Genomic DNA, 17,742 nt, shown 5'->3' on the forward strand with positions numbered 1-17,742 from the left:
ACTGCTGTTGCCATTAAATGACCAGAATGAGATATAGCCTGAGGACAAAACAAACACAGGAAGCAGATCAGAATTAAAGGAAATGCAGAGAAGTGGATTTGTAGCCTTACCTATACCATGCTTGGAGACACCATATATTTGAGACTTCTTATTATGTGATACATTTCCTATTATTTAATGAATAGAGATAATGTTTACTACTTGAATCCAAAAACATTCTGATATAAAGCATAAAATATATCAATGAGATGTATATATATATATATATATATATATATATATATATATATATATAGGCAGATATGAAGGCAGAACACTCTGATATAAATCATGGTAATATTCTGTGGATCTGTCTCTTAAGACAAAAGAAATAAAAGCAAAAATAAGCAAATGGGACCTAGTTAAACCTAAAAGCTTTCGCACAGCAAAGGAAACCATCGACAGAATTAAAAGAAATTTATGGAATGGGAGAAAATATTTGCAAATGATATGACTGACAAGGGGTTAATATATAAAATATACAAACAACTCATACAACTCAATATCAAAAAGCAAAACAAAACAGAAACCCAATCAAAAAATAGGCAGAAGACCTGAATAGATATTTTTTCCAAAGAAGACATACAAATTCCTAACAATGACTAACAAACACATGAAAAGTTGCTCAACATCTCTAATTATTAGAGAAATGTAAATCAAAACAATGAGATATTACCTCACACCTGTCAGAATGGCTATCATCAAAAGGTCTAAAAATAACAAGTGTTGGCAAAGGGAACCCTCATGCATTACAGGAGGGAATGTAAATTGGTACAGCCACTATGGAAAATACTATGGAGGTTCCTCAAGAAACTAAAAATAGAACTACCATATGATCCAATAATCCCACTCCTGGTTATATATTCAAAGAAAACTAAAAGATTAATTCAAAAAGATACATGCATCCCAATATTCATAGCAACACTATTTACAATAGCCAAGGTATGAAAGCAACTCAAGAGTCCATCAAAAGCTGAATGGATAAAGAAGATGTGATATATATATATATATATATATATGTATATAAAATTAAAAAGGATGGAAATATTGCCATTGCAGCAATGTGGATGGACCTAGAGAATATTATGCTTAGAGAAATAAGTTAGACAGAGAAAGACAAATATAGTATGATGTCACTTATACATGGAATCTAAAAAAAAGTCCAAAGAAAGCATATAGCAAAACAGAAACAGACTCACTGATACAGAAAACAAACTAGCGGCTACCAGTGGGGAGTGTCAAAGGGGAAGAGGAATGTTAGGGGTACAGGAATGAGAGATACAAACTACTATGTAAAAAATAGATAAGCAACAAGGATATATTGTATAACACAGGATATTAGGGCAATGATCTTATAATAACTTTCAATGGAGTACAAATTGAAAAATATTGAATCACTATGTTGTATACCTGAAACTAATATAATATTGCAAATCAGCTATACTTTAATTTAAAAAAATAAAAATTTAAAATGTATATATCTGTGAGATACCATAAATAATACATGTTAATAATATTAAAAATAATGATAAATATTAATAGTAAAATGGATTTTTGTTTGCTAATGTCAACTGTTGCTAATGATGTGAGAAAAATGATAATCTTGGACATTGCTCCTTGGACTATAGATGAGTACAGCCATTTTGGAAGACAATTTATCCATAAGAATAAAAATTTTAAATGCACTCAGATCCTACAATTCCAACACTCATTGTCTGTCTTAAAGAAGCTATCACATACACACAGAAGATACATACAAGGCTATTCATTCCAACCTTGCTTTAATAGAAAAAAAGTGGAAATATTCAAGATTTTTCACGATTAAGGGAATGGGTAGATAAAAGTGAATGATATTTTGAAAAACTATGTTATTCATTTTTGTTTACCTGCCCTCTGTACTCCAGTTCACCCAAATCTTCTATCTCTTTGAAAAGAGTTAAAAAATAATGCAATCAGCAAACATAAAAGTACTGTTTCTGTAATGCAAGAAAAAGATATCTATCAGGAACAGAGTTTTTGAGAGAAAAATAATTCATTTACCTTTTTTTCTCCTCTTAGTTAAGGGTTTTGAAACCCAGTTTAGAGTTCTCCTCTAGTATGGAGAATAAACTCATTTCACATATGTCACCTCTGTCACTCTAAGACACTATCAGTGTTATGCCTTGGGGCAAGTAAAGGAATAACTACTTCTTTTCTGGATAATGAAAATCTGGGGAAAAAATCAAAATGAGAGAGGCAGAAAAGTAAAATGGTGAGACAAGTGTGAACAGAACTTCACTCAGGACTTTGCCCTAAGGAGGAAAAGAAAGTGAGAGATGAGGGGTTGCTGAGACTTCTCCATCAGTATACCCTCCACCCCTCACTTATATAAAGAAGTGTCGTAGTGTGTATATCATGTACCTAAGTGGCTACATTCACTAGTCTGTGCATTATAGTAAAGTTGATTCGTATATCAGGACCCACAAAAGGGATGCTGCCCCAGTGGCCCAGCCCACGTCACTAAACTAAACCCGTCAGCCCGCAGTTTTGGGGAATGCCTCACTGTCAAAGAAAGCTAACATACACTAATCACAATCCTCCAGTTCAGCTTTAGTTAGCTTACCTTAGAAAACAGGACCTGTTAACCTTATGAGGAAATCCCTGATCTCCTAGCCAATCATGCTGTTTCCCCATTGCCTCTTCTAATTCTCTATAAAACTCGATCTTGTCCCAGATTCCTCTGGAAGAATGCTCCACTGCTTGTGAGGAACTGTATTCTCCCAATCCATAAGTTGTTTTCCCTTGAATAAAAGACATCAAACTCATCACTAAATTGTTTTAGTTTTGTCACTTGACACCCTCAAATCTGTTTTTCAAGAGCTGCTCAAGGAGTGGAGAGGATATCTCAGCAACTGATTTTATAAAACCAAAACAAAAACTGTCTAAAAGGCATTCTTAAGTTTTTGTCTAGGACTAACTTTTAACTGGATTGGGCAATTTCAGAAACAGAAAGAAAGTCATATCACATTTAGTTTATACACCAAAGAAATATTGTGAGGTAAGGATTCTGGAACAATTGCAAAGGGAGGCAGATCTGTATGTACAGAGAAATATTCCTGAAATGGGTTACTAAGTGAAAAAACAGTATAGTGATTCAAGGAGCATGATACTTTCCATGTAGAGAACCACCCTCCTACACACACACACACACACACACACACACAAAACATATAAATGCATAGCAAAAATACTGGAAAAACAGTCCATTTGTTTAATAGTGGATGTTCGTTTGAGAGGAGAAACAAAGTCAGACGAGACTTAGCTTTGGTTGATATGTTTTAATTTATAATAAGTAAAATATAGCGAGTTATGTAATATTTAAAATGTATATATTTATAAAATGTAAATGAAATCTCAATTATACAAAAAAAAGTAAGTCATTCCAGAGATGTGGAAGTATATTGTGACATTACTTCTGTGTGGAATGAATTAGTTACACATTTACTCCAAGTTTTCTTAAGACCAAAGCAATCAAATATTTCCTGTTATATGCATTTAATTTTGGCAAATAAACCCACATGAGTTCTGTGTGTTCAGTCTCAGTTTGGCCAATTATTAGCATAGAGAGGAACAAATTTAGGCGGCTGATCTCAAGTAGCTGATACATTTAACGTAATGATAAGGTTGTAGCTGTCCCTAAAGTTATCTTAATAATGCCAATATTGGCTGATATTCGTTGTCCAGGAAATATTAAGAATTTAATATGCATCATCTCACTTAGTCTTCATATATTTCAAAAACTCATTCCACAGACACATATTTTCTTCATTATACAGACGAGGATACTGAGACATAGGAATTTTGAAACTAATTCCACTGAGAAAGCATAGATAGAAATGAAGTGCAGATTAAACTCAGGTATTCTATTTTATAGTCTATGTTATTTATTTCTAAAGTAAAGAGCTACCTTGAGACTATGACTCGATTACTGAAAACTCTCCGAGGCTGAGTTCATTATCTTAGGTCTCATTTCCTTATTATCTGTGCTTTCTTAGATAAAACAAGTTTCCAGAAGAGATGATTTTTCTTAATGGCCTAGCAGTTCTCTTTGCCACTTTCTTTCTTACTTATCCTGTTGTATCTGCCCAGCTGTGAGGGGATTTTGGACAATCCCTAAAGCTTCAGTATTCTGGGTATAGAGTTGTATAGTCAGAGCTATAATCTTTGAGCTTGCTTTCTTCTTTGAATGTTAAAATATGACAGACCTTATACAGGTCCTATGCAGTGGTTTTATACTTAGTACCTACTCTACCCTTATGCCCCTGTCATGATCTATTTGAAATTCCTATAAGTCTTTCTATTATAGAAAAAAAAAAAAACCTTTCAAAGGAGTTTTTAACATAATTTGAATATATTAACAGTATTTAAACACAAGTTTTACAGAATGCAATTTCCCTGTCATCAAAGAGTATGCTGTCCTCTTCACTGATTTGCAAATTTTCTTTTTAAACAATATAAACTGCAAAAATACAATGTATTAAATAAATGAAAAGGCCAAGATATCACAGAAAATAGAGAAACCATTAACATATAACCCATCAAAGGGTGATATTTGGTGGGATATTCAATGGGATTCATATACCATAAACTAAAAGAGCAGAAGCTTTACTTTTGAAGAGCCTCTAATTCTGCAGCCAGCCTTACTTTCTGACATGAAAAGTTTAATATGAATGCAATGTGCATAAATGCCAATTAGTGGGATAAAAGAGAAGCTCATGGTGATTAAGAGATTATGGTCCTTTGAAAGATGTAATTAAATGGCAGAAAGTTTCATTTCAGTAATTTCTAAAGCAAAAATGTATGGATTTATTTTTATTATTTCAATAACTTAAAACTAAGATTCTGAGCCCAGTAAATTTTACAGCTCAATAATTCCATTAGATAAAGTATATATTTTTTACATCATTTATTATATCAATGTACCTGATTATTCATTGGAAATATTGCCTTTTATCAACAGATATAATCATAAATAATTTAATTCCCAATACTATTTTACAGATCCTTTTCGAGACTAGTTGCAATGTTAGAGTATGAATAAACTACAAAACACATGTAAAAATAAAACAAAATTTTTTCTTAACAAATTTTATTCAAACACTTGATATTTAGCCAGTATTATTGTTTAAATAATTCACTTTTAATTAAATTAAATTCCTATGAAATCATTGAATTCTTTTTTGCTGGAGTTCCACAATTGAACATGTATGCAGTCCCAACAGTTCTCACGTACTTCGGATTCTGACAGTTATAAGCAAGGCAAGAGAAATGAAATGACTTAGTCCCAAATGATAGTTAATCATTTTCAGAGTCAGAACTAGCAGCTCTATTTTATAGCTCCCAACTGCATGGTCTTTCCATTCAAACCTGATGAATCACACCTGATTAACAGGAATTATGAAATACTCTTAATAGTAATATATTAGCTTAAAAACATGTGGCTGAAAAGATGCTTCTTCAAGCTTGCTATGTCATGACAAATGATTTCTAACAAGTTATTGATCAATTTCTCTCATTCTCAAAGTGAGTATAGGAGAAAAAGAGTTAAATTGAGGAGATTTTATTTAACCAACTCTCCTCAGAATTTTGTATCACCAAAATTCCATGATCCTTTTTTATCCCACTGAACAATGTAATTTCCTTTTTTTAAGTTTAAGAAATAAGAGTTAAGACTAAATCTTCTCTTTCTCCATGTGCTCTGCATATTAATAAATACTTTGTTTGACTTTCTATTTGTTAATGAAAGCTTGGTTGATCATATAGAAAATATATAACAATGAAAGAGGCATAATAGTGAAGGGAATATAAACAATCATGAAAAAGATGATGAGGGACAAAGAAAAACTATTCATAAAACTAGGAAAATGATGCTCTGATGTTGTTTCAGTGTTTACGACCTCCACTTCTTATTTTAGAAAGTTTAATTAAATAAATTTATATGAAAAGTCAAGGCCAAGATTTAAGAAATATAACAAACTACAAAGAAATTTTATGATATTATAAGATAATGAATTATTATGCATAATAGCAGACCTTGGGTAATTCTGTCTCATGTTTTAAATATTTTATTAGTTTATCTTTTACAATTATCATTCCTTTTCAGTTTAAAAAATATCTTTACACTGTTAGTAGGAATGTAAATTGATGAAGCCACTACAGAAAACAGTATGGTGATTCCTCAAAAAATTAAGAATAGAACTATCTTATGATCCAACTTTTCCACTTCTGTGGGTTTATCCAAAGAAGAAGAAAACACTAACTGGAAAAGCTATATGTACATCCATGTTCATAACAGCATTATCTACAATAGCCAAGATATGAAAACAACCTAAGTGCCTATCCATGGATGAATGGATAAAGATATGGTGTATATATACAATGGAATACTACTCAGCTATAAAAACAAATCTTTCCATTTACAACAACATGAATGAATCTTGAGGGTATTATACTAAGTGAAATAAGTCAGATGAAGAAAGACAAGTAGTGTACAACTTTACTCATAGGTAGAATTAAGTAAATAAATGAATAAATAAATAAATAAATAATCCTTAATTCCAACCATGTTGGGAGCACCATAATCCACTGTGGAAACATGTCTTAATTAGTGTTATATATTTTGATTGTAAAAACTATTTTACAAAAATATTAAATGCTTAATATTATATGCTTTAATAAAAATATTAAATACTCAGGATGCTTAGCTAGATTTGTTCATAAAATCAGTCATCTGTGGTTAATATAACTAAGATAATCTGTAGCAACCACAAATTTTCAGAGATTGACACACTTTGAATATGTTTCAGCCAAAGTGCTTCTTAGTGGTCTTGATCCCATGAATTTTTCACTGAAATATAAGAAATTCCTTTCCTAGAAATTTCCTCTGGAACTCGATTTAGAAAAAAAACTAGGTCAATGCCTTTGCTATTTTAACAATGACTCTTTTTAATTGAATCTAGCCAGAGATTTTTGAAAATGTTTGTATTATTTTCCTCCTCCATTTTTAAAAATTTCCAAACTTACAGAAATGTTGAGAGATGTTAAATATAATCACTCACATACTCTTCACTCTAGATTCATCAACTATTATCATTTTCCCACCTCATCTATCTAACTCTCCATGTTGGTATGCATGACATACATGTGTACATTAATATTAATAATGTTAATTTGAATATCAGGCCTTCTCTGTTTCTTTTAGCTTTTTCCTTTTGTTCTCTTTTGTCTATAGAAATTTATCTACTTAAACCATCTCTATTTCTAAATCTCTAAAAATTACCTCTAAAAAGTTTTGTCAATTTTTGTGAATAAAATTTTCCAAGATATTTGCTTATCCAGATTTTAAGTTAATTTTCAAGTAGTCAAGATTATTGATATACTCTATTTAAATGGCTTTTCCTTTTTATTTACTATTCTGTAAAAATCTACTTTCCTTTTTTCTGTTAAAGATTAGGTAGTTGTTTGCCTATTTTTTTTTTTCATTTTTTTTTGAAGAATCCATCTATCTATGTACCTATATACACACACATATTTGTATATTATATACTACATAGTTACTGCTTTAATTTTAAGCTATATTATATACTATTTAGTTACTGCTTTTATTTCAAACTGTATTAACTTCTGCTTTATGTGTATCACTTTCCTCTTCTGTTTATTTGTTCACTAACATTTGCCAACCAATTTCTTTTGAGACTTTTTAAAATTTATTTTCCTTCTTTTCTTTTTATTGATATATGTTTCTACTGATAACACAGTGCTATGGATTTTCTTTTACTCACTGCTTTAATTTTAACTCATAAATTTTGATACCAAATATTTTAATGATCAATTTTAACATAAAGAATGTATTTTGGGTTTGTATTTCTCTTTCACCCATGAGCTATTTAAGACTTTCAAATTCTCTAAGAAAATGTTTGATATTAATTTCTAGTTTTTTGTATTGTGACCAGATTGTATTTGTAATATATCTGTATTTTGGAACTTGTTGAAGCTTTTTCTAATTTTTTTTTTTTTTTTTACTTAACATATGGTCAATTTTCTAGGATGTTTCATGTGATCTTGAGAAGTATATTCTCTATTATCACCTTGGAAATTTTGATATACATGTCCATTTATTTTGAGTTGTATTATCCTTACTTATTTTTTGCCCACTTGACCTGTCTTTGATTCAGTGATGTGTTAGTCTTCTAATATTAGTGTATTTCTGTCTATTCCTTCTTTCATTTCTTATAGTTTCTGCTTTAATTAGGTGTTGCCTTGATAGCTTGTTTGGATATTAAATGCCTGATTTGCATTTTCTCTCCTGAGCGTCTTGAAAATTTGGCTAAACCTGCCCTTCTTTCTTACATTGCTAACAAGGATTCTGGTTACAGCCAAATTCTCTTTCACACAAGTGATTTCTCTGATTGAAAGTTCAGAGGATTTTTTTCTTTTAATGTTAAAGTCTGTTAATTTACCTGGGTAAAGCCTAGAAATTGATGGCTGTGAATCAATTCACCCAGGTGCATATGGTTACTGTCAATATATAGATTCAGGCTCTCTTTTATTTGGGGAAAATTTTCTCAGATTATAGTCTTAATGATTAGTTCTGTTTCATTTGTTTTTCTTAGTCTTCACAAATTTTACTTAAATGCATGTTGAATCTTCTTGGTCTTTTACTTCCATCATAGCTTCTCTGATCATTATTTTGTCTCTTTTTCATTTTAACTTTTATATTAATTTTGGCTTATCAGTTAATATTTGTCAATGTGCACTTTACTGCACTTCATTATGTTTTAATAATGCACTTCCACAGTTGTAGAGAACAAATGTATGGACACCAAGGGGGAAAGTGGAAGTGGGTGGTGGTGGTGGTGGGATGAATTGGGAGATTGGGATTGACATGTATACACTAATGTGTATAAAAGGGATGACTAATATGAACCTGCTGTATAAAAAAATAAATAAAATTAAATTTAAAAAATTACTTTACCAGAGATGTGATTTGCAAATTAAAAAAATGCACTTTAACATTTTAATCAAAATTATTCTGCCTTGAATATTTTGAAATTTAGTCATTTCTCCAGTAATTTTACTTGCATTTTTACAGAGTTCCATTAGCTCTCATTTGATATATTTCTAATTTTGTCATTTCTGATTTCTTGTGTTTGATTTCAGATGCAGTGGATTTGTACTTATTTCTACACATATTTCTTTAAAGATGTGTTTGAGGCATCTTGTTATACTTTTCATTTGCTTTATGTTTGCTTTCTATGTTTGTGGGGGGATGATGGAGTGGGGATTTTCATCATGAAAATTTATTGTTGTTTTCTCTTTTCTTCTTATAAAAGTTTTGTAAAGATGTTGTTAGCTGTTTTCTGTTCATTTGGAAACTACCAACAATAAGAAGTGATTCTGTGTAGGCAGGAGTAACAGTCCTGGGTGGCTGGCTTGATTTCTTACATTGAGAGTGACTTTGTTTCTTGGTATAGCCTGGTGCAATTTCATTAATCATTTTCACCTTTTTGGTGAAGAGGGCTTGTTTTTCTGATTTTGTGAATCTCTATTCATCTCTATTAATTTGGTAGGACCATTAGCTTCAGTGGTCCTCCTTAAGATTGTCTCCTCAGCTTCAGCATCTTCTCAAGCTCCTTCCATTCAATTCTCTACATTCCAGTGTTCAAATGTACCCTATCTCAGACCTTTCCCAGTATTTTCGCCATGCAAGATGGGACACTCTTCTGAATGTGATTTTATCTGTGTATCAACACGCTTAGAGTTCTGAGAAATGTTCTTTCCTGGGCAGTCTCTACCTGATTATTCATGGGCTCCAGAAATGGATCCGATGGTATAGAATGTTTCCATACTTATACAGAAACAGCTTGTAGTACACCCTGCCTCTGCATTTTGCTATGGAACTAGGTAGTGTTTCAGTTGTTTTTCCCCTTCTTGATGACCTGGTTTTTGGACTGTAATTTAGGCAGAAGATGCTGAAAGTTTGTGTTTGTGTTTAATTTTTCCAAAAGTCACCATCTACATAAAAATAGAATTTACCTCTGTAAGCATAAAATATATGTCACATGACATATAGCTATAGATTTACACACATGGTTACATCAGTGGGTAAGAAAATTGTAGTAAATGGGAAGTTGTTAAAGACTCATAAATGTAACATTTTAAAAAAAGAATCTTGAAAAATCATATTTCCAAAGACCAATTCTACCACCTTCCTCAAATTATTAAGTACATATTATTAAATCAATATATTAACGTGGTTGTACCAATTTACAACTTTCCCATTTCTTCCCTTAGGTATTTTGCCTAAAAGCGCTCTCTAGCTAAGTAATATAAAGAATTATTACATTTGTGTTTCACTTCACTTTAACATTTTATTTGTTTATTTGTTTATTTAAGAAGTATAGAAAAATTTTCTATACTTCTATACTTTTCTATACTTCTTAAATTTATGTAGTTCTACATTAAAGGAAAATGGTAAACAAAACACTTAGTGTGTATGATTCCAATTTAATACAGATTTTACAAGTGAGAACACTAGATAACCAAATATAATATTCACAGACAATAAAATATTCAGAATTCAACAGCATGTAAGGAGTAAAAATGACGAAAGCATTAACAAATAAAAATGTTCAAAGGCAGTCCGAAAATGATTCAGGCAATAAATTTCTACACTAGGTCAATAAATTTGTTTTATTTAAAGTCAACTTGGAACATTCACGTAACCTCAGAGGATCTCATAAAGACTTGAGGCTAATGGACTATATCACACATTAATGCTGAATGCATGGGCACCTGGAATCCCTACAGACAACTGTAGCCAAAGGCCAGTCCTCCAGTGGTTTGTAAGACTAATGCTAGATTTCTAACAACAGAGTAGTATCAGCAGGAAGTACAACAATAGGCAATTCAGGGTAAAAAGCTACAGCTAGCTACAATGAAGTGCATCAGCATGGGTCAAGCAAACAGAAAATGCTAGAAATGCAAAACCCAAGAAAAGTAAAAACAAAAGCCATCTCAAATTACAACCTGTTGTTACTGCTATGCTATGATGCAAACATCAAAATAAAATTCTGCACTCAAACACACACATCTATAATTAAAATTAATTGAGGACTTTTACATGTTCAACTTTTTTTGAAGAGAATGATGAAGACATTTTTTACATTTCATAATTATACCATTATTCAAAATACTTAATGCTGATTATTAAATAATGGATGCTTATTAGGATAGGTGTTTTTTTAAATAAAATTGTTTATTTTATTTTTGGCTGCATTGGGTCTTTGTTGCTGCGTGTGGGCTTTCTGTAGTTGTGGTGAGCTGGGGCTACTCTTTGTTGCAGTGGGCAGGCTTCTCATTGCAGTGGCTTCTCTTGTTGCAGGGCATGGGCTGTAGGCACACGGGCTTCAGTAGTTGTGGCTCACGGGCTCTAGAGCACAGGCTCAGTAGTTGTGGCACACGGCTTAACTGCTCTGCAGCATGTGGGATCTTCCTGGAGCAGGGCTCGGGCCCGTGTCCCCTTCATTGGTAGGTGGATTCTTAACCACTGCACCACCAGGGAAGCCTTAGGTGTATTTTTGATGTTGTTGTGCTGCCTGGTGTTCCCAAAGCTTCCTGGATATGTGGTTTGGTATCCGTCACTACTTTGAGGAAGTTCTCAGCCATTATTACTTCAATACCTCTTCTTTTCCATTCTTTCTTTCATCTACTATTATATTCCAGTTACACATGTGAATACTTTGAAAAGCTTCCCACAGTTCTTGGGTGTTTTCTTCTGGTTTTCTCTTCATTCTTTTTCTCTTTGCATTTCATTTCGGAAGTGTTTATAACTAATGATTAAGCTCACTGTTTCATTTTTTGGCTGTGTACAATCTAGTGGCGAGCCCATCAAAGGCATTCTTCATTTCTATTACAGTAAATCTCTAGCACTTCCTTTTTTTTTTTTTTTTTTTTTGTGGTACGCGGGCCTCTCACTGTTGTGGCTTCTCCCGTTGTGGAGCACAGGCTCCGGACACACAGGCTCAGCGGCCATGGCTCACAGGCCCAGCCGCTCCACGGCATGTGGGATCTTCCCGGACGGGGGCACGAACCCATGTCCCCTGCATCGACAGGCGGACTCTCAACCACTGCACCACCAGGGAAGCCCTAGCACTTCCTTTTAATTTTTAGGATTTCCACACCCTACCTGCATTATTTACCTGGTCTTACATATTGTCTATTTCCATTAGACTCCTTAGCATATTAATCATAGTTATTTTAAGCCCTGTTTGATAATTCCAAAGTCTATGCCACATCTGAGTCTAGTTCTTAAGCACACTTTGTGCAGTCTGTGCTTTGTTTTGCCTTTTAGCACACCTTGTAATTTTTTTTTTAGGACTCAAAAATGTTGGTATTAAAAAATTTAGTAAGTAGGACTTTGGTGTGAAGTTGTAACTTAAGCTGGCAGAGAGATGGACTGTGTTTAATATTGCTATAGTTGTAGGCACCTGAGGCTTCTACTTCCTCTAATGTTCTTGTTTTTGTCTCCCACATTGACTCTGAGTTTGCTTAAGTATTCCTCCTTTGAGAGAGTCTGTGTCTTGCAGCCTTCAGCCATCATTCGCTATTCAACTATAAGCCTGTTGGTGTGGTGGTAATGATTGAGGAGCAAAAGCATATTTCATGTCATTACGATTAAATCCCAGTCTTTTAGTGGGTCTGTCTCCCTGGACTATCACTTCATAAGTGTTTCTTAACTTTCCCTCTTCCCCATTTCAGGTGAGACCTGGAGAAGGACAGATGCCCTTTCCCACATGGGATAGGCTCTGGTAAAGTCTTCCCCACTGGACAGCAAGTTATTGTTATGGCAAATGCGCAATGATTACTCCTCTCCTTCCATTTCTGAGTTCAGGACAGGATCTTTCTCTCATCAGGACTCTACTTGGTAGAGTACCTGGAGGTAAAAAAATCACAAAGCTGTGGAACATCCCTAAAATTGTGGCTCTAGGAGTTTCTCACTCTCACATTAGTTCACATTCAACCTACAGCAGTTCTTCAGAATGACCATTTAATTATCCCTACCTGTTTATGGCACTGGTATCCTTTCACCAGGTAAGCAGTTCTCAACTGTGACTCCCTGGATTCTTCTGTCTCTCCAGCTTTCTGAGTCGTGATTTGTCCTGAAACCTCTGTTCTCTGATGGATCCAAGACAAATTATTGATTTTCAGTTTGTTCAGTTTTTTCCTGTATGATTAGGAGTGACATTTTCCAAGCTCTTCTATGGCAAATTTGAACCTGGAGATTCCCTATATTCTTTTGAAAACTAGGATTTCTACATAAAATAAAGTTTGAACTTAAACATATACAATATTTCTATATTTTATTCTGTATATAAAGAATAGTACTGCTATTCTACAAAAGTAATAAATCTTTGAATTTATGTCTATGACTGAAATAATTATTTAGTAATAACGTAGTAGTCATTTAGGAAAAAAACATGCAGTTATTTCATTCTCTCCATAAAACTTTTCAGAAGATTAAGACTCTTGGCTTTGAAATAGTATGCCTACATATGTGAAAAGTTATGTATTATATGTGATGTGTGTAAGCTAAAGTTATAATGTTATAATCAAGTATCAATAACCACTTACTTATTTAGTCAACATTAATTTATGTGACAGGATAAGACTTCACCCCCTTCCTCTCCAGCTCTTTTCAACCTTACCTCTTACATGCATAGGGTGAGTGTGTGCATGTGTACATGCCTCTGTGTGTGTGTATGCTTTAGCATAATGTAGCATCTATTAGGCCATGAGTAGTAATCAATATTATCATGAGAGTGCCTTCTTTTTTGCTTAGTTTAAAGTAAGAATTGTCCCTGACTTCCCAGGACAGAGCCAGGAACCAGTTTGGCACTTAGATATAAGAGGGTATTTGACCTCTTTGGCAAAAGCCAGCAGTAAGGGCTCTTAGGAGCCAGAACCTACAGAAAAGGCATCAAGGAAAAAAGTGAGGGAAAAGAAGAAAGAAGAAACTCATTAGCATCCAAACAAGGGAATTAAAGCCAGGAAAAAATGCATATTCTGTCCAGCATCTAATACCCAGGGTACCTGTGATTAGGCAAGAATAATGATGAGATTTTTAAAGAAAATATTTGTGCTAGAATACCATTTGAATTTGTAGCATGTAACAGCAAAGTAAAATTTATAGTGTTTAACATGTCTCAGAACCGTGAATATATATATTGACCAAGATGGCTTAACATTCTCCTCAGCTTGACTAAACTTTAGGTTTCTTCCTGACTTTAGGGCCTGGACCAGCCTTTTCTTAGTGTATTTACTTTAGAAAACTTGCAAGTGTAAATTCTCTCTGCTTTTTTCAATGTAAACCTTCTCCTAGCTTCTTGCCTGTTTTATAACCCAGAAACATCTTTCTTCATAAAGAACCCTGGAGCCATCCCTTTAAAATGCAATGATTGAGGAAGATAGCACCCCATCTCCCATTCTCTGCTGCAGGGTAGGAGCCACACTCCTATAAGGACCAAAGCCATTAAAAAATGGCCTAAGCACATTGACCAACCGCCCCCTTAATGCCTTCCGGTACTTTTTGACTGGTTCATCTCATTGCTTAAAAAGTCTCCCATCTTTTCTTGCAACAGAGCTGGGTTCAGTCTCTCTCCTCTATTGCAATAGTCTTGAATAAAGGTTTTTTTTGCCTGTTTAAATTCATCTGGTGTGATTTTTCTTTGACATTTTGAATTAGTTTTATATATCACTATCTCTAAAGGAAAAAATTTGATAGAAAAAATAGATGGAAATCTCCTAATCATAAAAATAAGTGTAATCATAGTGATACGTACAGTATACTATGGAAACACAAAAGGAGAACACCAATAATTGGTATGAACAAAGAATGAAAGCTTTCTGGAGGTGAAAGTAAAGTCAAGTTTTAAAAGGTGAATATTAGAAACATGAAGAGTATGGCCATTCCAGCAGAGAAAAAAAGCATTAACAAAGAAATATGGGTATTATGTGTAGTCAGGAAATTAGAAGTTCATACTTATTTGAGATTCATACGCTAGATTAAAACGGATGGTAAATGGATCAGAGGCACATGTATAGGTGATGTGAAGAATACTTTTGAGGGGGAAGCATTAGAGACAAGGGGATTAATCAAAAACTTCCAAGGAATAATATAAGCCTGAATTAGAAAAATGCCAGTTTGGATGGAGGTTTGTCAATAGATTCAGACAATATAGTAGAGATAAATCAGTGTATTGTGTTAATTTAATGAATTCGGTCAGTAACAAAAAAGAAGACAAAAACAGGGATGTTTCACTCTCCTTTACAGGTTCTTTTATTACATGACTGGTAAAAAGTCATGTTAAAGGGTTCTGACCTCTTTTTTTCCTGCGTGCTCTCCCAACATTTCGGTGGTCTTAAATATTATCTACAGGTATTAAGAAGCATGACAGCTGAAATAAATGTGAAAGAAATTGAGTCACTGACAACAATTTTTAGATGAATGAGTGCCCAGATGAGGAATGATAAGCATTAGAATTATGACAGTGGAATCTGGATTAAACGAGCACATATATCTAAAAGCTGTTTTAAGAATAAAAATTGATAGCATTTGGTGTTGGAGAAAAGACTAAAACATTTATTAGACAGCTAATTTGCCAGGTAAATCTTAAGTATATACTATCATAGCCCAAAGCAGGGCAGTTATTATTATGGTGACAGTAAAAGTTTGGTAAATGAGGGCCAATAAGTCACACGTACTTGAGTAGAATGCCAGGTGGTCCACATACTAACTGTGAAACTTTGGGTAGGCCACTTAATCTCTTTCATGCCAAAGGCTTTTTCCTCCACTCTATATTATATAATTTCCTTTTTCTATATCTCCAGAACTTCCTTTTCTGTTAATATGAGCTCTGGGCATAAAAAAAGAAGACGTGCACTTAGAAAATTTGACCTGGCAGCTTAAGTAATTTGCCCAAGGTCATTTAGTGAATCAGAGTAGATAAAGGGTAAGAAGCTATAATTCCTACTCCAATTTCCTGCCTGAACCATTAGATAGCTCCATCTGTTCTGATTTCATCATTAATATGAAGTCATAGTTCTGTCTCTTAATAGAAATGAACTGATCAACTGGCTAAAAGTGGAGTGTGAAAAAGAATTTCCATAGCTTTAAATGTATTATTATTTCTCACAAGAGCAACTTTGAAGGTGGTCCTGTTATATATTTAAGTAATTTAAAAAAGCCTTTATAATACCTGTTTTTAATTATACCTGTAACAACAAAGTTCTCATTAACATGAGTACCAAACGAATCTTTTTATGCTAACACTTAAGTTAAGCATTTGATATTTTGATAATATGTCATGGCAACATTTTGAAACGATGAAATGTTCATTAAAACTTGCTTAAGATAAAAGTAACACTACATTAATTTGATCCTTTTAATGTTAGCACAATGCACAATGATACAGTGGTAATGACTGCTCACCTTTTTAAGTGTTAACCAGTATATTATTATATAATAAATGAATCAGATAGCTCCTATAATGCCACTGATCATTATTCAGTTAATTAAATGTGTACTATACAAGTCATTAATAACTTGATAATTCACCTCTCTTGGATGTTATAAAATACATACAATACAATAAGAGAAATTAAATTTATGCATTTAAATGTTTCGTGTCTGTGATACTTATTTTCCATGACTAGGCAAAACAAATTTTCCTACTTTGCCTAGTATGTTGGAATAGGATGTTTCTTAGATATTTTCAAGTTTTAAATATTTTATGAGAGTTTGCATTATTGACATTTGATAATTCAATCTTATTAATATAATACTAGTGTCAGACTTTTTTGACAATTCTGGTCAAATCTTGTTTCCATTGTGATATATTTAGGTCATCAAAACCAATTTCAGTTCTATTTCTCCAAATTGTTTAAATACACTGATAATGTATTCCCCACATCATTATTTTATCTGCCAGTTGCCTGTAAATGCTATAAAAGTACAAGTGACATATGAGTAAAAACTTTCAAAAAAAGCAAAACATAGGATTTGCATTGTTTTCCAACAATGGACTTCAAAATACGCCAATGGAATTTTGTTCACATTCCAATTAACTTATTTTAATTCAACAAATATTTATTGAGTTACTTGCAATGTCCCAGGCACTGTTCTAGGTTTTTGGTGTTAATCAATTAATAAAACAGTAAAGATCTTATCCTCAACAAACTTAAAAACTTCAGGGTAAAATAGACTACAAACAACAAAGATTATAATCTCAAATGCTCTTTCACTGATAGAATGAACAAATAAATTGTCATATGTTATACAATAAAAATTATACAATAGTGCAAAGTAAAACACTACAGCTGCATGGAGCAACATGGATGAGTTTCCCAAAAATACTATTGAAAGAAAGCACACACGCACACACACACGTGCACACACACACACACACACACACACTACTGTATATAAAATTCAAAACCTACAAAATTTAATCAAAGCATGAGAAATCAGGGTAATAATTTTTGCAGAAGAAAGCGAGAAGAACAATTGGAGGGCATGAGAGTACTTCCGGACTGCTTGCAATGCTTATTTCTTAACCTCAGTGGCAATTACACAGCTTGTGATCATTCTTTGAGCTTTACATGTAT

Source organism: Globicephala melas, chromosome 5 (genome assembly GCF_963455315.2).
Source record: "Globicephala melas chromosome 5, mGloMel1.2, whole genome shotgun sequence".
Classification (NCBI taxonomy): domain Eukaryota; kingdom Metazoa; phylum Chordata; class Mammalia; order Artiodactyla; family Delphinidae; genus Globicephala; species Globicephala melas.